At 35.4% G+C, this 21,231-nt stretch overlaps 1 protein-coding gene across 1 annotated transcript in view; it reads left to right on the top strand.

Moving 5' to 3' along the window:
* The window catches only part of FGF20 (fibroblast growth factor 20), a 199,048-nt gene that overhangs the window by 32,519 nt on the left and 145,298 nt on the right, over positions 1-21,231 (top strand). The gene's annotated exons all lie outside the window — the stretch shown is intronic.

The following is a 21,231-nucleotide window of genomic DNA, read 5'->3' as shown; positions in this document are numbered from 1 at the left end:
TCCCTGAACTGAATTGGCTGAAAATTTTTACACATGCTTGCATCCGTTGCTGGATGTGGGTCACCCCAAAAAGTGCAGGCAGTTCCTGAAGGGGCTGACATCACTTGGACAGTTGGGCCAGTAAACTCTTTCTTGCAGAGGAAGGTAGGTAGCACGTCTCCATGTCCATTGTAGTCTATATCCCTTGTTGCTCAGATCCACATTCTTATAAATATTTGGAAAACACTCTTCCAGGATTCCATTAGGCTTCTTTTTCTGGGGAAAACTTAGAAGAGGAGGAGTGGTAGGACAAATGTTAATCATTGGTAAACCTGGTCTGAGAGCCATAAATGACACTTGTTGCCTCCCCATAGCATGACCCAATCTAGACTAGCCCTCTCTCTTAGCCCTCTGCTGCTCTGGGTGACTTTAAGGGGTGAGCATCAGACTCTAACATTAAGGACTTTAAGTCCCTTGTCACTGGGGTTGTTTAATTTGTCTATTTGCTTTCACAATTTTCAGGGACTCTTTAAGGATGCCCAGGCCTGGGTTCTGTATGTATTCGTCCATATTCCAATAATATAATAGCAGCCCATTCCTTCCTGATGATCAAGACTTACTGCCTCTGTCAAGATGACTATTTCCTCTTCTTTCTTTCTGGTACCTGGAAACAAGGAAAAGGAAGTGCCAAGAGCAGCCATAGTTGCAGTTTAATGGGACTTTTGGTGTGTCCACTAGAAGTAGTATTCTCCTTTGGGGACCAGGACCTTCAATGCTGCAGAATTGAAGGGGCGGATGTATAAATTCCACAAGTGATACTTAGAGTGATGCAAACACGGATATGTCTCCTTACATGTCTCAATTCCTTCTTACTGGGGACACTGAACAACATAGAAATCTTTGAACCATGGTACATGCTGCATTCTGGAGGATGTTGCATCACTTTTGTAAAGTATCACTGCTGAGCTGGTATTTCCATGATCCTGTCACCAGGTTAAACATTCTATTAGGATGGCAGCTTCTAGATGGGTGAGAACTTGTTATCACTGATGAATTCCTCTGTTATGGGCCTGCTCTCATATCTGTTCTGCTGTATGTGGGACTCTGTGCAGATGGAATAGGCACTCTGTGGGCAAGAAAGGCGAATCCATTCCCAGAAGGTCTATCTCTTCTGTGATTGATCAGAATAAATCACAGAGCTTTTTAGGATGGAAGTGGCCCAGTGTAGACAACTTGCGATCAAGTGGCTAGATAGTGTTCTTGAGGAATGATCACACATCATGGACTTAGCACTGCTTTTTGTTGCTAGCACATTGGACATTCAGAGGCAGCAGTAGTTAGATTCATCAGGAAAATGAGCAGCCCATGCTGCTGTGCTGATGTCTAACCTCTGTATCACCATGACCACTTTTTTATGCATCTAGTGTTCCAGCACTGAAATGGCCAAAGTCAGTGCTAACATCAACTGGCTGAGGCATTTTATCTACTTTTGTTAAGTGCCTCTTTCATGGTGGGAGCTCTTGGATCAGTGTTAACCTTTAATATGAAGATTTTCCCACTTTATGCCCATTCCTGTTTATCCATATATATAGTAATGCGTGGTATCCATGGGAGATTTCTTCCAGGATCCCCACAGATACCAAAATCTGTGGATGCTCAAGCCTCTTTTATAAAATGGCATAATATTTGCATATAACCTATGCACATTTTCCTTTGTACTTTAAAACATGTCTAAATTATTTACAGTGCCTAACACAGTGCCTATACCTTAACTTGTTTGAGTGGATTCAGCCTACCACTCACTGCATGACAAAATTCAAAATTTATTTTTGGAAAGCTGTGGGATTTTTTTTCCCCTCAACATTTTTAATCTATGGTTGTTTGAATCCACAGATGTAGAACCCTCAGATACAGAGGGCCAACTGTATTCCTTTCTGCCAGGCTGTTTTGTCTTTGATCTTCCAATCTTTTTTTTTCCCCTAGGATTTTGACCAGCTAGCCATTCCATTTGCCACTACCCAGAAGTCCTTATATGTTCTAATCTCAGACTACTTCTTTTATTACACAAAGTGGATGGCAGATGTACTGCCCTGAACTCTGCAAATTGAAGTAATTGTCTCTGAGTTAGGCTGTAGTGCCTTGCATCCACATACTGAGCTGACTCGTCTGTAAAGCAGTCTTGGTCGCTTTGATCATTTATCTGTTAGTCCTCAGGGATTTCCCTTCTGGGCCATGGGAGTGAGATGAGGAAGAGGTGTTGGCACAACGGTGGTGCATGACTTGTGGTCTGAGCCTAGCTGTACTGGTGGGTATGACAGGATCAAGCTCAAGATGGGAAATTCTAGCCACATGGTCACATGGCGTCCCATAGTCTGGCCGTCAGTTTGTATGATGGCTCAGTAACATGCCACGAGTTGCATTTCAAAAGATGTACATTCTCCATTGCAAGCTATGTGACTGCTTTAGTATCCCAGGAGCCTGTCTTGTGATTTTTCCAGTGGGGACTTCCCATCAATTCCACTAGTGTCTTTCCCCATCATTGTAACATAAGAAGATCTGATGGCTCAAGTGGTAGGGCACAACTTTATCCTGAAAAACAGTCCTGAAATCTCTTTGGTTTGATTTTGTTTTAACTCTGTTACTCTTTTAGCACCATCTCCAAGGGCTGTGAATAAGGATCTGAGCAAAGTGCCTTCCCACAGCAGAGGCTTTAGCTGAGCTGTCAAGTGAGACACCTGATATGGATTCTGAGAAGGGCTTTGTTTACTCTGCAGTCTCTGGAGGATGCTGTCTGCTGTCCTTAATAGATCAGAAATGCTTATGTCCATAATGAACATCTGGTGGTGGCGGTAGGGGTGGTGGTAGGGTATGTGTATATATGCTTACTAGAATTGAAGTGGAGAGGGAAATGTGGAAGAAGAGTATAGAGGGATGGTGAAAGTCCTTCAAACTAGCTTCTTTTTAAAGCTAAGAAGTGGTCATGAGTTACTGTTTTATATTTCCACCCCTCAGAGTGGCAAAAATGACCCCAGGTCTCCTACTACACCAGTTTGATACACTAAACACTGATAAATCCAAAGTAAAAAAAATATGATAAAACATGGGAATAATATGTACTGTTACTTTTCCTTGTGAGAAATGAAAAATATGTACTATTTATTCTAAAATCACAAATATTATAATTTTTAGTGCTTGAAGATATCTTAGCTATCATCTCATTCAATCTCTTCATTTTACGAATAAGGAAAATCTTCCATTGACTCTTCAATAAAACCATGAAACAGTTTGTTTATAAGTTAGTAAGTATATCCTGATGCTTTTGTAGGGTTCTTTTATGATTTTGGCTAGCAGTGGTGAAATTAGCATGTTTTGATCTCTGTGCAAGTTGTTCAGAAAGAACTTAAAAGAAGTATTTAGGAAAATCCAAGTGCTGAAACATTTAAGATATGCTTTGTGGTCTCAATTTTGTGTGATTGTCAGCCAGGAAGTTTTCTGATTAAGATGGCTTGCCAATTCCCTGCCAAATACATTATTTATTACACTAATGGGGATTTCCGATTTGGGATGTTAAAGATAAAAATGTTACTGATACCATTTCCCATAAAATAATTGATGTAGGCCAATTGATACATTCTAATAAATTAAAATCAAGAACAAGATAGAGGTCCATAAAGTCATATTGGTATTTTATTGGCATGTACTTATTCAAAGATGCCAGATTTAGTTATATTAAAGATTTCTAACTCGTTATTGACAATGAAACTTGAAGCTGAATGTAATTGAATTTTTTTCTTGTATCTATTTTTTTTTAGAAAGAATGAGATAACTTTTAGCAAGGACTGAATTTTATTGGATTAAAGTGTCAGTTATAATACCACAATGATGTATATGAAATATTTATTTCATGAGTTCCCCAAATTTATAGAGTGACTTCTGCATCTTCGTTGTGTTTCTGTGTATGTGTATTGGTGTGTGTGTGTGTGTGTGTGTGTGTGTGTGTGTGTGTATGTGTCTGTGTATATGTATGTGTGTGTGTGTATGTGTATGAGTGCTTACGGTGATACCTCCAAAGGGAGATGGATTTTAAGCATCTAGTAAAGCATATATACATGTAGCTAATTAAACTAACAAATACTCTAAATTATACCTGGTTTTAACCAGATGGCAAAAACAATTTTTTTTTAAGAGGCAGTCTTATCCTCTCACACAAGCTGGAGAGCAATGGCAAGATCATAGCTTACCACAGGCTTGGATCTCCTGGGTTCATGCGACCCTCCCACCTCAGCCTCATGAGTAGGGAATAGCTGAAACTACAGGCACATGCCATCATGCTAATTTTTAAAAATGTTTTTGTAGAAATGGGGTCTCTGTTTTGTTGCCTAGGCTGTTCTTGAAGTCCTGGCTTTAAGCCAGGGGTGTCCAATATTTTGGCTTCCCTGGGCCACATTGAAAGAAGAATTGTCTTGGGCCACACATAAAATATACTAATGATAGCTGATAAGCTAAAAAAAAAAAAAAAAAAAAAAAAAAGAAAGAAAGAAAATCACACACACCAAAAAAACCTCATAATGTTTTAAGAAAGTTTACGAATTTGTGTTGGGCTGCATTCAAAGCTGTCCTGGGCTGCATGCAGCATGTGGGCTGTGGGTTGCTTTGAGTCATCCTCTTGCCTCGTTTTCCCAAAGTGCTGGGATTACATGCATGGGCCACCGACACTTGGCTGAAAAAGTTTTGAATAATTACACATTTGTAATTTATTTGTAAAATTAAAATAAAATTTAAAATTCCAGCTTGTGGTCAGTGCTATGAAGGAAAAGAATAAGACTGTAAGAAAGATCACAGAGGCATCTCCTTTAGTTGAGACAATCAGAAAAGATCTTTATGAACGATGAAAAGGAGTTCAAAACAGAGTCTGTGCAATTTGGATGTGGGAGGCAGGCTGTGTATAGACAGCAATCTAGAGAATAGCATGATAAAGGTCTTGAAGTTGGAAAAGAGTGTGACATGTTCCAGAAACTAAAAGGCCAGGATGGCTAAGTAGTTAATGGGGCCAGCATAACATGAGATGAAATTGAAGAGATTGACATGGACGGACCATATCACACTGAGTTATTTGAGTCTCTTTTTAGTGCAATGGAAGATCATAGAAGAATTTTAAGCAGGAAAGTGACACCATTTCATCTATATCTTTAGAAGACCACATTGCCTTGCACTTTTTGAATCTCTCTTTTTATGTAAAATAGCGTAGATGCATCTCTGCGTATTTTCAAGTTTTTTATCTTGCTGTGAGAGCATATGTTGTGACTGTCGTTGACAGTTTTATTTACTGGTTTCTTTGTGAAGCTGAAAAGGAACATTAAACGGGACGAAAAATGGTGATTTTATTTATAAAAGTGGGTACTTAATAAATGAGTCGTTATACTATGCATAAAGAGAAATCTCAGCAGTATTGTCAGGTAGGTGGTGCCCCGGCATTGATTTTAGGGCAGATAAAAGAATTCTGTTTGAGAGCTTTATGTTTCTCTTTTAATTCAGAGTTTTTCCAAGGTCTACTTTTTAGTTGCAAACTTGACTTTGAAATATTTCTATTGGTTATCATGATCAAGGATATTTGAAATCAGTACTGTGTTGTGCTGTGTATTTGGGGCAGGTGGGGAGATGGGGGGGCAAAGTTAACATATTCTTGGTTAACCATGGTTAAATATGCTATTTTAATAAAATATTGAAACTCACCAGTAAAAAAAAAAAAAAAATTGGGGTGGGATCTGTGGCTCATACCTGTAAACCCAGCACTTAGGGAGACTGAGACAAGAGGATTGCTTGAGCCCAGGAGTTCAAAACCAGCCTGGGAAATATAGCAAAACCCCTTCCCTATTAAAAAATAATACAAGTTAGCTAGTCATGGTGGTGTATACCTCTAGTCCCAGCTACTTGGGGGGCTGAGGCAGGAGGACCCATTGAATTCAGAAGTTTCAGGTTGCACTGAGCAGAGATCATACCACTGTATTTCAGCCTGGGCAACAGAGCCAGGCCCTATCTCAGAAAACAAACAAACCAACCAAAAAACAACCCACATTGACTGCAAAATAAACATTGGATTGGATTGAGGTAAAAGTGGAAGAAAACAGACATTGTTTGGAGAAAATTGCATTAGCCTAGGTGAAAGAGTTGGAACAGTTTGGACTGGCATGCTGGCGATGAACAGGGACAGTAATGAAATGACTTGGCGTATGCTGAAGATAAAATTAGTGGATGTTAGTAATACATTGAATGTTGGGATAAGAGAGAGCTATATCAAGATATGCCCAGATTTTTGGCTCGAGTAAACAGATGTGTGTGTGTGTGTGTGTGTGTGTGTGTGTGTGTGTGTGTGTGTGTGAGATAGAGAGAGAGAGAGAGAGAGAGAGAGAGAGAGAAAGAAAGAGATAGAGAGATGGAGAGAGAGGGAGTCTCACTTATTAAAATAATAGGAGATTGAAGCATAAATAATTGGGGAGAAAATAAAAAGTTCAGTTTTGGAAATATTCATTTTGTTATACGAGTGAGATGATCAAGTGACTAGGTCAAGTAAGAACTGAACATGTATGAGTCTGGAAATGTAAGCCAGAGATAGAATTTTAAAGTTATGGCATATAGATGCTAGGGAGAAAAAAATGAAAGTTCTGCATCACATTAGGTCAGACAGAAGAAAGATTATTTAAAGAAAGGGAAGGAGATGCTAGATAAGAAGAAAATCAGGAGAGTTTTACATCATATAGATCAAAAGAGTATTTCTAGGAGTGACTAATCAATTGTGTTGTGTGCTACTGGAAGGTCAGGGAAGATGAGGGCTAAAAAACTATTAATCACGTTTGGCAATATGAGAGTCAATGGGGACTTCGAGAACAAGGAATACAGTTGTCATTTTGAAGTGAGTTGATGAGTGAAAGCAAGATGAGCAGGGGGAGAAAAGATGTAAGACAAGTGGGGTGAACACTTTGTTTTGTTACCTGCAGCTATTTCCCCAATACTAATAGAATACCTGTTCTTTCAGTGGTATTAGAGTGGTCAGATTCCTTAAAGCAGCTTGTGTATCTTCCAAATTGTAGGGAGTGAATTGGTATTGTCCAAATCAATCACAGTAGTTTCATTCATCTTACCATATGATTGGTATATCCATGAACATGTTACATAATCTGGCCAATATATTCCTCCCAGTCTTAACATAGGATAACACCAACATTCTAATAAAATATCATCATATTTAACAAAACAGCTTTAATTTGGGAGTGTAACTTCAAAACTCCAGTATTGTTCATAAGCAATTACTCTACCCTGAAAAATCTTTAACTATCTAGCATAGAAACAATTATAATTATTATACTTTTTTGCTTTCTTGCTATATTCCAGACATAGTACAATGTGCTCTATGTATACAATATTTCAGCCAAACCCCCAACAACCTTGTGAAGCAACATTACTCTTATTTTTCAAACAAGTTATTTAAGACACAGAGAAATTAAGTAAAATACTCCAGGTGATAATCAGGTAAATGGGAGAAGCCATTGGGGACTTACTCAACCCATCAGAGATTACCGATGCCCTACAAAATGAAATACACTTTGTATTGCATCTATTAAAGGGATGTTTTACCCTTGCGCTCATCTACGCTTGCCTGTTTTCTTCCTTGCTCAGGCTTGCCCTTTTGATTCTATTGGCTTCCAGCCAACTATTACACATGAAGATTAAATTTGTTTTTACCAGGCAGATCCTACTGTAATGATAAGCTTTCTCTGAAGATATTGGAGAGGGGGTTGGTCTATTTAAGAATTGATCATAATAAGAAGCATAAATTACCAATTTTATTACCATGCAAATTTATATTAGACTAAAGGAAAGAAGTGAATATTATAAAGTGAAATCAAGGAAATATTATACAGAATTATACAACACTGACGAAATTGAATTTTGGCAGAATATTTAAATTTTCTTTTGCAAAGTATGCAAATACATAGTGTTTTGAAAATGAAGAGTAGCTAATTAATGCAAAGTGTACTCTGCTAGGAATCAGATAACCATACTTTTATTTGAGTGTTCCAAGTATACTAGTATTCTGAGACATAGTAGGGCTCATAAATATTTTGACTCTGTTTCCTCATCTGTAAAATGGATATAAAATTGTCTTATTTTCAAGACTGAAGTTCAAATAAAACAGTATAAAACTAAGTATCCTGGTCATAGTAAAGCATTCATACAACAGTCAGTTATTTAATGTCTACTCTGTTTTAGGTACTGTAGTAACATATAGTTTACTACAGATAGTGAAACAAATATAATAAATACATAAGTGTTATGTAAATAGATTGTAAGTTTGTAGTGAAAATGTGTAAAGTTCTGCAGAATACAGGATGGTAGATGGGATGAGAATGAGGCTGAAATAGTAAATTGGGCGGATAATATAAAAGGCATGCCGGGAGCGGTTGCTCAAGCCTGTAATCCCAGCACTTTGGGAGGCCGAGGCAGGTGGATCACGAGGTCAAGAGATCGAGACCGTCCTGGTCAACATGGTGAAACCCCCGTCTCTACTAAAAATACAAAAAATTAGCTGGGCATGGTGTTGCGTGCCTGTAATCCCAGCTACTCGGGAGGCTGAGGCAGGAGAATTGCCTGAACCCAGGAGGCGGAGGTTGCGGTGAGCCAAGATCGCGCCATTGCACTCCAGCCTGGGTAACAAGAGTGAAACTCTGTCTCAAAAAAAAAAAAAAAAAAAAAAAAGGCAGAAATGATTTGGGCTGTTATTCACTACAATGTTCTTATTGAAAGTTTCTTAGTATAGAGATAATATAAGATATATGAATATAATATAGATGACAACTTTTGGACAAATTCAATGGGGAAGTGTGAGAGTTACAGAAGTTAGTTTGCTATTTCCAAAACCCAGAAGAGAATTGGCGAGGCTAAAGTAGGCTTGTCAACATAGATAGGAAGGGATGGTGTCTGTGTTAGCTTTTGCTGCTTAGCAAACCACCCCAAACTGAGGGGCTGCAGTAAAGAATGATTTATTATTTCTCACGAATCTATGGGTTGGCTAGATGATTCTACCACTGTTCTTTCTTGGGCTTATTCCTGTGGTTGCATTCATATTACGGCTGGAAAGGCTGCATGCTTTAAGATGGATTTACTCATGTATCTGGCTGTTGGTGCTAACTGTGGTCTAAGGCATCTCTCCTCTCTATTATGTGGCCTTTCCTCCTGGAAGCTAGACACTTCCTTTCATCATGGTGGTCTCACTGCAGTATCAAGAGGACAAGCCGCAAGGTCCATGTGCTTATCAGAACTCTCAGCCCACTTTTTAATGGGATTCTTTTTTCTATCTGATTTGAGTTCATTGTAGATTCTGGATATTAGTCATTTGTCAGTTGTATATATTGTGAATATTTTCTCCTGCTCTGTGTGTTGTCTGTTTACTCTGCTGAGTGTTCCTTTTGCTGTACGAAAGCTATTAAGTTTAATTAGTTTAACTATATCTTTATTTTTGTTGTATTTGCTTTTGGGTTCTTGGTCATGAAATCCTTGCCTAAGCCAATGTCTAGAAGGGTTTTTCCAATGTTGTTACCAGAAGGTATTTTTTAATTCAAGGAAAAAATGTCAAGTGATGAATAAGTTTTCTGTTATAAATTCATAACTGAGTATTTCATACTGAGATAGAAAGTTTATAGCCATTGAGACAATAGGAAAGATCATTTGAAAATTAGCACTGATCACAATATCTCTCTGAATCATATACAGTGATAGCATAAAACTATTCCTGAATCTGACTGAACAGTGTTAATAGAAAATCCAAAGGAACAGTTAATGTCACTGAATAGCTGTTGAGTGAGGGGTGGAAAGCTAATTAAATTAAAAAAAAATCTAAATACCTATTATTTAAATCTTTAATTTAAAAAAATTTACCTGCAGAACAATATGAATGGTAATAAGTGAGATGATGCAACCCACCACATTATTTCTAAGAACTAACCCACATACACTATGGACTTAAACATGGGCATTACCTTTGCATGAATGCTCGGTCTGATTCCGACCTAGATTCAGAAGTTAATTTCCTGAGTCATTTTATGGTGGCTACATGAGGGAGGGATTGCAGAGTCTGGAAGGTTGATTTTAGTCTCCAGTTAATACTGTTGAATTGGCTTTTTTCCCCATCTTTTCGGTAAGTTTTTGCTTCATGTATTTTAAGGCTCTGTTGTTAGGCACATATAGCTTTATAATAATTATTATGTCTTCCTGATGGATTGATTCTTTTATTATTATAAAATATCCTTTATGTCTATAATAACAATTGTCTCAAAATCTATTTTATCTGATACTGGTGTAACCACTGCAGCTCTCTTGTAGTTACTCTTTGCATGGTGTGTCTTTTTTCTGTGCTTTTGCTTTCAACTCATTTGTGTTTTTAAGTCTATGTGTATCTCTTGTAGACATATGCATGCTGTTGGATCCTTTAAAAAAATCCATTCTGCTAATATATTCCTTTTGGTTGGAGTGTTTTATCCATTTATATTTAATGCAGTTATTGGTAAGGTAATATATGTGTCTGACATTTTGCTATTTTCTCTACACCTTGTATCTTCTTTGTTCCTCTTTATCTCAATTATTGCTTTCTTTTATTCTAAATAGATATTTTCAAGTTTACCATGTTCATTCCCTTGTTGCTTTGTTTACTGTGTTTTCTGAGTTATTTATCGTATTTTAAAGTAACATTTAGAATCACCTAGGTTGCGAATTGCCTTCATGAGAATCACCTAAATTGCCTGGCATAAATGAAAATTTCCTGGCCTTATGTTAGATTTATTGCATTAAAATTTTTGGTTTTTATTTTCCTGGAATTTGTCTTTTTCACAAATTCCATGTGATTCTTACGCTCCTTAATTTGAGAATAAATACATGTAGAAAACCCTTTTTTTTCTGGTCTCAAATATTAGGAAAGAAAGAGGAAAGTAGGGTTAATTAAAGTTTCAGTACACCAACCTCTGTACTAGACATTTAAATATGTTACTTCTTTACTCATCACAAGACCTCTATGTTATCCTTATTATCCTCATCTCTTGTTAATTAACTTTCCTATCACATATAGATAATAAGTAACAGAGTCAAAATTTAAAGTAGAACAAAGAGGAAAAGGTAATTCCAGACAATGTTGGACTAATTAGAGAAAAATCAAATAACCAGTAGAATAGTAAAGGAAAGGGACTGTGCTTTGTTTTCTCTTCCTGGTAAGAGATTCTAATGATTATTTTATGCAAAAGGGCTTAGGCATGCTGTTTGAATTCTGGTACTAATCCATGTGAGAAAAATCAGAGAAGCCTAAGATTTAAAAATTGTCTCTGCCCTGCAACTCTTAAAATACCTACAGTTAAATTGAAACTCAACAATTTTTAAAACCTTGACCTATTACTGTCTTGCCAAAGACTCAGAAGCAAGTTATCAATGTGATTAAAATTCCCATGAGTTTTAGATGTTTATTTTCTTTAAAGTTAGTTATGCACATGTGATAAACTTTCTATAACAAACAAGATCAGGCCATAGATGAAGAGTCCTGTAATCTTTGCGCATCTATAGACATAAAAGAGAGTACAGACTTGTAGTGAGAAAGTATGAGTCTGAGTTCTGATTTTACCACTTATTAGTTGCATGATCTTAGGCAAATAAATAATGTTAGCCTTAATTCTCTCATTATTGAAAGGGGTATAGTAATAATCTTGCTTGTTTCATACAGTCAATGAAAGGGTCAAATGTGGTAATATACATATATGAAAGTATTTCATATTTGTAAATGGGGTGCCATCTATCACTTTATGGGTATTTGAGTTTTATATTTTAGAATCATCTTTAGAATGAGTGTTAATAATAATAATTAATTCTTCCTATGTAGTAGAAAGAGGGTCTAGAATTAATGAAACTCAAATCTGCATATCTTTACAAATCTGCAAATAATTTTCATGTTGTTTTAACAACATTAATTTTTAATAGTGGTGATTAATTACCTTAAAATTTTACAAATGCTATTCTATGCTTTAGTTCATTAATTTAAAAAATGAGAATAAGTCTGACGTTTTTATTTATTGTGAAGATTGTTAGATGAGGCATGCAAATGTGTTTTATAAGCTAGAGAGAGCAACCCAAATGCTGTTAAATATTATCTGTGATTTTGGAAACATGTATTTTACTAAGCAATTAAATAAACAGTGTTTTAACATTTGTATCATATTTTAAAAATTAATAAACTTAATTTTTATAGAAGTTTTAGGTTTAAAGAAAAATTGGGCAGAAAGTAGAGAGAGTTCTAATGTACTCGATGTCCCCAAGCACACTCAATCTCTCCCACTATTGACACCATTCACTGTAATGGTACATTTGTTGACATGCAATTGAGACATTGACATATATACATTGATATATACCTGTTAGCCCAAATATATAGTTAACATTGTAACTCACTATTGGTGTTGTACATTCTCTAGTTTTTGAAAAATGTATGATATGTATCCATCTTACAGAGTATTTTCACTGCCCTAAAAACCCTCTGTGTTCTGCGTATTCACCTCTCTTCCCTAACCCTATCTCCTAGCAACCACTGATCTTTTTACTGTCTCCATAGTCTTGCCTCTTCCAGAATGTCATATTGTCTGAACCATGCAGTATGTAGTATTTTCAGATTTTCTTCTTTTACTTTATAATATGCATTTAAGTTTCTTTATGTATTTTCATGTTTGATAGCCATTTCTTTTTTTTTTTTCTTAAAAGAAATCATATATAGAGAGGGTGAAAGTGTAGATTTCTTACAAGCACATAAAGCCTAGTAGTGAAGTCTGGATTTTAGTGTACCCATTATATGAATAGTGAACATTGTAACCAATACATAATTTTTCAACTCTCAACCCCGTCTCACCCTCCCACATTCTGTAGTCTCTTTCCTTTTTAGTCATTTGAATACCCCATTGTTAGGATATATCACAGTTTATTTATACATTCACCTACAGAATGGCATCTTGGTTGCTTCTAAGGTTTGTCAAGCATGAAGAAAGCTGCTACAAACATCTGTGTGCAGGTTTTTGTGTAGACGTAGTTTTCAACTCACTTGGGTAAATAACAAGGTGCTTACTTGCTGGATTGTATGGTAAGATAATGTATACTTTTATAAGAAACTGATAAACCATCTTTGATGGTGCCTGTCGCAATTTTCATTTCCACTGGCAATGAATGAGATTTCCTGTTGCTCCCTATCTTTGCCAGCATTTGGTGTTAGTGTTTTGAATTTTGGCCATTCTGATAGGTATGTAGTGGCATCTCCTTGTTGTTTTATTATTATTTTAAAAATATTTTTACTTTTAATTTTTGTGGGTAAATAGTAGGTATATATATATATTTACGGGTTACATGAGATATTTCAGTACAGGCCTGCAATTTGTAATGCTAACACCATGGAGAATGGGGTATCCATACCCTCAAGCATTTATCCTTTGTGTTGCAAACAATCCAATTATACTCTTTTAGTTATTTTAAAACAGTACAATTAGATTATCATTGACCATAGTCCCTTTGTTGTGCTACCAAATACTAGATCTTATTTTTTCTAACTATTTTTTTTTGTAACCATTAACCATCCCCACCTCCTCTCATCCCCACAGTACCTTTCCCAGACTCTGATAACCACCCTTCTTTTCTTAATCTCCATGAGTTCAATTATGTTGATGCTCAGATCCCACAGATAAATGAGAAGATGCAATGTTTGTCTTTCTGCGAGTGCCTGGCTTATTTCACTTAACATAATGACCTCCAGTTCTATCCATGATGTTGCAAATGATAGAATCTCATTCTTTTTATTGTTGAATAGCACTCCATTTTTCATTAGTACTGCATTTTCTTTATCCATTTGTCTGTTGATGCAGGGGTGCCCACTCCCAGGCTGTGGACAGGTACTGATCTTTGTGGTCTGTTAGGAACTGGGCCACCACAGTAGGAGGTGAATGGCAGGTGCAGGAGCATTACCACCTGAGCTCCACCTTCTGTCAGATCATCAGGTGGTATTAGATTCTCATAGGAGTGTGAATCCTATGTGAACTGTGTGTGTGAGGGATCTAGATTGCACCCTCCTTATGAGAATCTAACTAATGCCTAACGATCTGTGGTGAAATGGTTTCATGCCGATACCATCCCCAGCTAACATGTCTGTGAAAAATTGTCTTCTATAAACCTGGTCCCTGGTGCCAAAAAGGCTGGGGGCCGCTATGCTGATGGACACTTATGTTGCTTCCACATGTTGGCTACTGTGAGCAGTGCTGCAAAAAACATGGGAGTGCAAATATCTCTGTGATACACAGATTCTCTTTTGAGCATATACCCAGCAGTGGGATTGCATGATGGTATAGCAGCTCTATTTTTAGTTTCTTTGTGGAAACTCCCAACTGTTCTCCATAGTGTTTGTACTAATTTACATTCTCACCAATATTGTATGACAGTTTCCTTTTCTTCACATCCTCACCAGCATTTGTTATTGCCTGACTTTTAGATAAAAGCCATCTTAACTGGGGTGGGATATCTCATTGCGGTTTTGATTTGTGTTTCTCTGATGATCCATGATGTTTTCATATGCCTGTTTGCCATTTGTATGTCTTCTTTTGAGAAATGTCTGTTAAAATATATTGTCCATTTTAAAATTAAGTTATTAGATTTTTTCAGTATAGAGTTGTTTCAGCTCCTTATATTTTGTATTTATTAATTCCTTGTCAGATTAGTTTGCAAATGTTTTCTTCCATTCTGTGGGGTGTCCCTTTACTTTGTTGATTGTTTTCTTTGCTGTGAAGACAGTTTCTAATTTGATGTAATCCTGTTTGTCCATTTTTGTCTTGGTTGCCTGTGCTTGTGGGGTATTACTCAAGAAATTTGTGCCCAGACTAATGTCCTGGATAATTTCCCCAGTATTTTCTTGTAGTAGTTTCATTGTTTGAGATCTTATATTTAAGTCTTTAATCCATTTTGGTATGATTTTTGTGTAAGTCAAAAGAAATGGGTCTTATTTCATTCTTCTACATATGGATATCCAGTTTTCAAAACACCATTTATTGAAGAGAGTATCTTTTCCCCAATATATGTTCTTGGCATGTTTGTTGAAAATGAGTTCACTTTAGGTATGTGGATTTGTTAGTTGCTTATCTAATCTACGTCATTGGTCTATGTGTCTGTTTTTATGCTAGTACTGTGCTGTTTTAGTACTATAGCTCTGTAGCATACTTTGAAGTCAGGTAATGTGATTCCTCGAGTTTTGTTCTTTTTACTCAGGATAGCGATAGCTATTCTGGGTCTTTCATGATTCCATATAAATTTTACTATTTTTTTTCGATTTCTGTCAAGAATGTCATCGGTATTTGATAGGGATTACATTGAATCTGTAGATTGCTTCAGGTAGTATGGACATTTCAACAATATTGATACTTCCAATTCATAAACATGGAATATCTTTTTTTTTTTTTGAGTGTGTCCTCTTCAATTTCTTTCATCAGTGTTTTGTAGTTTTCATTGTAGAAATCTTTCACTTCTTTGGTTAATTCCCAGATATTTAGTTTCATTTGTGGCTATTGTAAATGGGATTACTTTCTTTATTTCTTTTTCAGATTGTTGACTCTGGCATATAGATATTTTACTGATTTTTGTGTATTGATTGCTCTAGCCAGGACTTTCAATACAATGTTGAATAACAGTAAAAGTGGATATCTTTGTGATGCTACAGATCTTACAGGGGAGGTTTTCAATTTTTTCCCATTTAGTGTGATACTAGTTGTGTGTCTGTGATTTATGGCTTTATTATGTTGAAGTATGTTCTGTCTATACCCAGTTTTTAGGCAGTTTTATGCTAAAGGGATGTTGAACTGTATCAAATAGTTTTTCAGCATCATTTGAAAGGATCATGTGGTTTTTGTCTTTTATTCTGTTGACATCATAAATTACATTAATTGATTTCCATATGTTGAACCATCCTTATATCCCTAGGATAAATCCCACTTGGTCATCATGAGTGATTTTTTAAAAACGTACTATTGAATTCAATTTACTAGTATTTTGTTGAGGATTTTTGCATTAATGTTCATCAGAGATAATGGACCATAGTTTCCTTTTTTGTATGTCTTTGGTTTTGATATCAGGATAATACTGGCCTTCTAGAATGAGTTTGAAAGTATTCCCTCCTCTATTTTTTTGGGAAAAGTTTGAGTAGGATTACTTCTTCTTTGAGTGTTTGGTAAAATTGAACAGTGAAACTGTTGGGTCCTGGGCTCTTCTTTATGGGACATGTTTTATTATGGCTTTAATCTCATTACTTCTTATTGGTCTGTTCATGTTTTGAATTTCTTCATGGTTTATTCTTGGTAGGTTGTATGTGTCTAGGAATTTATTCATTTCTTCTAGATTTTCCAATGATTTGGCTGATATTTGCTCATAGTAGCCACAAATGGTCCTTTGAATTTCTGTCATGTCAGTTGTAATGTTTCCTTTTTCACTTTTGATTTTATTTATTTGGATCTTTTATCTTTTTGCTCAGTCTGGCTAAGGGTTTTTCAATTTTGTTTATCTTCTCCAAAAGCGAGCTTTTGTTTCATTAATTTCTTATGTTGTTGTTTTCATTTCAAAATAATTTATTTCTACTATGATTTTTATTATTTCTTTTATTCTACTGATTTTGGGTTTGGTTGCTCTTGCTTTATAGTTCTTTAATATGCATCATTAGGTTATTTATTTGAAGTTCTTTTTTTTTTTCTTTTTCATGTAGGCATTTATGGCTATTAATTCCTCTTTTAGTACTGTTTTCACTGTATCCCATAAATTTTGGTATGTTGGGTTTCCATTATAATTTATTTCAAGGAAATTTTCAATTTCCTCTTTAATTTCTTTATTTACACATTGGTCATTCAGGAGCATATTGTTTGATTTCCATGTGTTTATATAATTTTCAAAATTCCCCTTGTTATTGATTTCTAGCTTTATTCCATTGTGTTCAGAGAAAATGCTTGATATTATTTCAATTTTTTGAGTGGTTTAAGACTTGTTTTGTGATTTAACATATGATCTATCATTAAGAATAATCCCCATGCTGAGGAGGAGTATGTGTATTCTGCAGCCATTGGATATGTTCTGTAAATATTTATTAGGTCTATTTTTTCATGTTAAAAAATAATATTTTTATATTAAATATAATTTAATATAAATTAAATTAATTTATTTTTAATTTATTAAATTTGATGTTTCTTTGTTGATTTTCTGTCTGGGAGATATGTCCATTCCTGAAGGTGGGGTGTTAAAGTCTCTAGCTATTGTTGTACTGGGGTCTCTCCCTTTTCAGCTCTGATAATATTTACTTTAAATATCTGGGTGCTCCAATGTTGGGTGCACGTACATTTATACTTGCTGTATCTTTTTGCTGAATCAACTCCTTTATCATTATATAGTAACTTATTTACCTCTTTTTATAACTTGTGTATTGAAATCTATTTTGTCTGATATGAATATAGCTATTCTTGCTCTCTTTTGGTTTCTATTGGCATGGACTATCTTTTCCCATCCCTTTATATTTAGTCTATGTGTGTCTTTATAGGTGGAATGTGTTTCTTGTAGGTCACAAATCATTGGGTCTTGTTTTTTCATCCATTCAGCTACACTATTTCTTTTGCTTGTATAATGTAGTCCATTTACATTCAGTGTTATCGATTAGAATGGACTTATGCATTTTGCTATTTGGTTTCTGGTGTTTTGTTGTCTTCACTTCCTTCTTTCCCTTCTTTCTGTCTTCCCTTTAGTGAAGGTGATTTTCCCTGATGGTGTGCTCTAATTTATTGCTTTTTATTTGCTGTGTATTTATTGTATGTTTTTTTGATTTGAGGGTACCATGAGGCTTGCCAATACTCTCTTATAACCCATTTTTTTAAACTGATAACAACTTAACACTGACTGGATAAACAAACATATAATGCAAAAAGTAAACTCATAAAAATTCAACACTTTAACTTTGTTTACCTGCTTTTAACTTCTTATTGTTTCTCTTTATGTTTTATTATACTGTCAATGTCCTGAAAAGTTGTAGTTATTGTTTTTGGTTGGCTCATAATTTAGTCTTTCTGCTTAAGGCAAGAGTAGTTTACACACCACTATTATAGTGTTATACCATTCTGTGTTTTTCTGTGTGCTTACTATTACCAGTCAGTTTTGTACCTTCAGATAATTTCTTCTTGCTCACTAACATCCTTTACTTTCAGGTTGAAGAACTCCCTTTAGCATTTCTTGCAGGACAGGTCTGACATTGATGAAGTCCCTCTTTATTGGGGAAAGTGTTTATTTGTTCTTCATGATTTAAGGATATTTTCACTGGATATACTATTTAGGGTAAAAGTTTTCTTCCTTGAGCACTTTAAATATATCATGCTGTTCTTGCTTAGCCTGTAAGGTTTCTACTGAAAAGTCTGCTGCCAGACTTTTCTTTTGCTGCTTTTAGAATCCTTTCTTTATGCTTTACCTTTGGGAGTTTGATTATTAAATGACCAGAAGAGTTCTTTTTTTGTGTTAAATCTGCTTGGTGTTCTATAACCTTCTTTTACTGGAATGTGGATATCTTTCTCTAGGTTTTGGGAGTTCTCTGATATCCCTTTGAATAAACTTTCTACCCTTGTTCCTTTTTCTGCTCCTCCTTAAGGTCCATAACTCTTAGACTTGCTCTTTTGAGGCTATTTCCTAGATCTTATAGATGTCCCTCATTGGCTTTTGTTCTTTTTATCTTTTGTCTTCTCTGTGTATTTTCAAATAGCCTGTCTTCAAACTCATTAATACTTTTTTCAGCTTGATCAATTCTGCTGTTAATAGACTCTGATACATTCTTCAGCATGCCAATTCTATTTTTCAGCTCTAGAATTTCTACTTCATTCTTCTTAATTATTTCAACCTTTTTGACTCTACCCTGATATCCAAGATGCAAGACAAAGTCCTCTTTACTATTTGCTCTCCTCTTCTTAAGCAGAGAGAGGAGTTACTTTCATTGCTGTGAGCTGCACTGTCTGGAGTCTGGGGAGGGATGGCACAAGTGTTCCCTTAGCTGTACCAGCTGGTGTCTTCCTAGGTCATATGCCACCTTGGTTCACTGGCTGTAAGCCTAGCCTAGCACTAGGAGTTGCCTAGGAATGGGAGTCCTTGTGTCCTAGACTGTCTTTCAAGTTTACCCAGGACTCCAAAGCACTTCAGCCCACAGTGGCAAGGCTTGCTGAGAAACTCAAGTTCTGATCACTGGAATGGGGAATTCCCCTTTGGCTAGGCCTGGTCAATAGCTGTCTCTGTACACAGGTGCTGGCTGAGCCTACCACGGCTTTATTCTCCTCTGTGACAGGGCAGCACTGCATTCAATGTAAAGTCTCCCAGTCACTGGGCTCTCCCTTCCCAAAGTGCACATATTCTCTCTTTGAGCCACATGGGAGAGGGTTCATCTCTCCTGCCCTTCTCAATGCCTCTTTCAGTTACGTCAAGTTAAAACTAGGTACTGTAATGGTGTACCTGATTTTTGGTTCTGATGCCGCGGTGCTTTTCTTGTGCAAATAGTTGTTAAAATTTGGTGTTTTGGGTGGTGGAATGAGCCAAATGATGTAGGCTTCTATTCCACCATCTTGCTGTGTCCCCTCTCATTGTTTTGATTTGCAATTCCTTAGTAATATATGATGTTAAGCATCTTTTTATGTGCTTTCTTGTTATCTATATATCTTCTTGGGTGAAGTATTTGTTCATGACTTTTGCCAATTTTTAAAACCAAGCTTTTTTTTCCTATAGTGTTGATTTTTGAGAGATCTTTGTATATTTTGAATAACAGTCTTTTGTTAGATGTGTCTTTTGTAAATATTTCTTCTGGTCTGTTGCATGTCTTCTCATGGTCATGACATTATCTTTCACAGAACAGAAGTTTTAAATTTTAATAAAGTCCAGCCTGTCAATTATTTCTTTTCTTGATCAAGTCTTTGGTGTTGTATCTAAATGGTCATCACCATACCCCAGGTCTTCTAGGCTTTCTCGTATGTTATCATTAAGAGTTTTAGAGTTCTGCATTTTACATTTAGATTTATGATCTATTTTGAGCGAATTTTTATGAAGCATGTAAAGCCTGCTTCTAGATTCATTTTTTTTAACATGAGAAATATATTTCTGTCTTGTTGAAACCACTGTTGTTTGTGGTGTTATGCTATTTGCAGGTAAACCTCATCTTATCTTCTACATGATGAACTCCTTGATGATGTAGACCTCTGTTTATTTTATTTGATGTTACTGTTAGTGTGGTGCTTGGCATGTAGTGAAGGTAAACAATAGACAAGGACTAAACAGAACTGAGGATGTATAAATTGGGACGATGTTTAAATGAGAAAACTGTCAGATGGTCCTGTATCATGAAGCATCTAAGTTAACTCTTACAGCAAGCAGAAATGGGCACTTTAAATTGAATGAGGGCAATACAAACTGGAACAACTCTTTTAAATACACACACACACACACACACATACACACACACACACATATATATGAAATATTTATATATTTGAAAGTTATTAATATATGTAGCTATATATTTATAATCTATCACATATTATATACATTTATATATAATTATATAATATATGATATAAATATATATTTGCGTATCAAATATAAAGTATAAATATATAAAGTATACATGTATTTTATATTTATATAAAAATATAAATATATAATAATATAAATACATATGTAATTTATAAATTACATAAATTTATAAGTATATATAAATTTATAAATATATATGTAATTTGTATTAAATATAATAAATTTATACATATGTAATTTGTATGTATTATATATTATAAATTTATAACTTACTATATGTAATAAATATATACTCTGTAGAAGTTCTTAAACTTTTTTCAAAATGTTTCGCCCCCTGTGCTTTGTCTTAAGGAAATGGTAAGAAATGTGTGTGTATGTTGGGGGCAAATCTACGTGAGCACAAAAAAGACCGTCATGAAAATGTTTCTCATAGAGAAAAAGATCTTGGCAATAACCTCAATCAATGTCCAAACGATGGTTAAATGAGACGCTGTATATCCACTGAATGAACATTATTAATTATGCTCATTAATGTAATGGTAATTATCTAATTACTATTACAATTATGTTTAAAATTATGCAGAAGTATAGTAATATGCATTTTTGAAAAGTGAA

This window comes from Saimiri boliviensis, chromosome 13, assembly GCF_048565385.1.
Source record: "Saimiri boliviensis isolate mSaiBol1 chromosome 13, mSaiBol1.pri, whole genome shotgun sequence".
Classification (NCBI taxonomy): Eukaryota; Metazoa; Chordata; class Mammalia; order Primates; family Cebidae; genus Saimiri; species Saimiri boliviensis.
The sequence above is the reverse complement of the archived record's forward strand: the minus strand, read 5'-3'. Positions and strand labels throughout refer to the sequence as shown.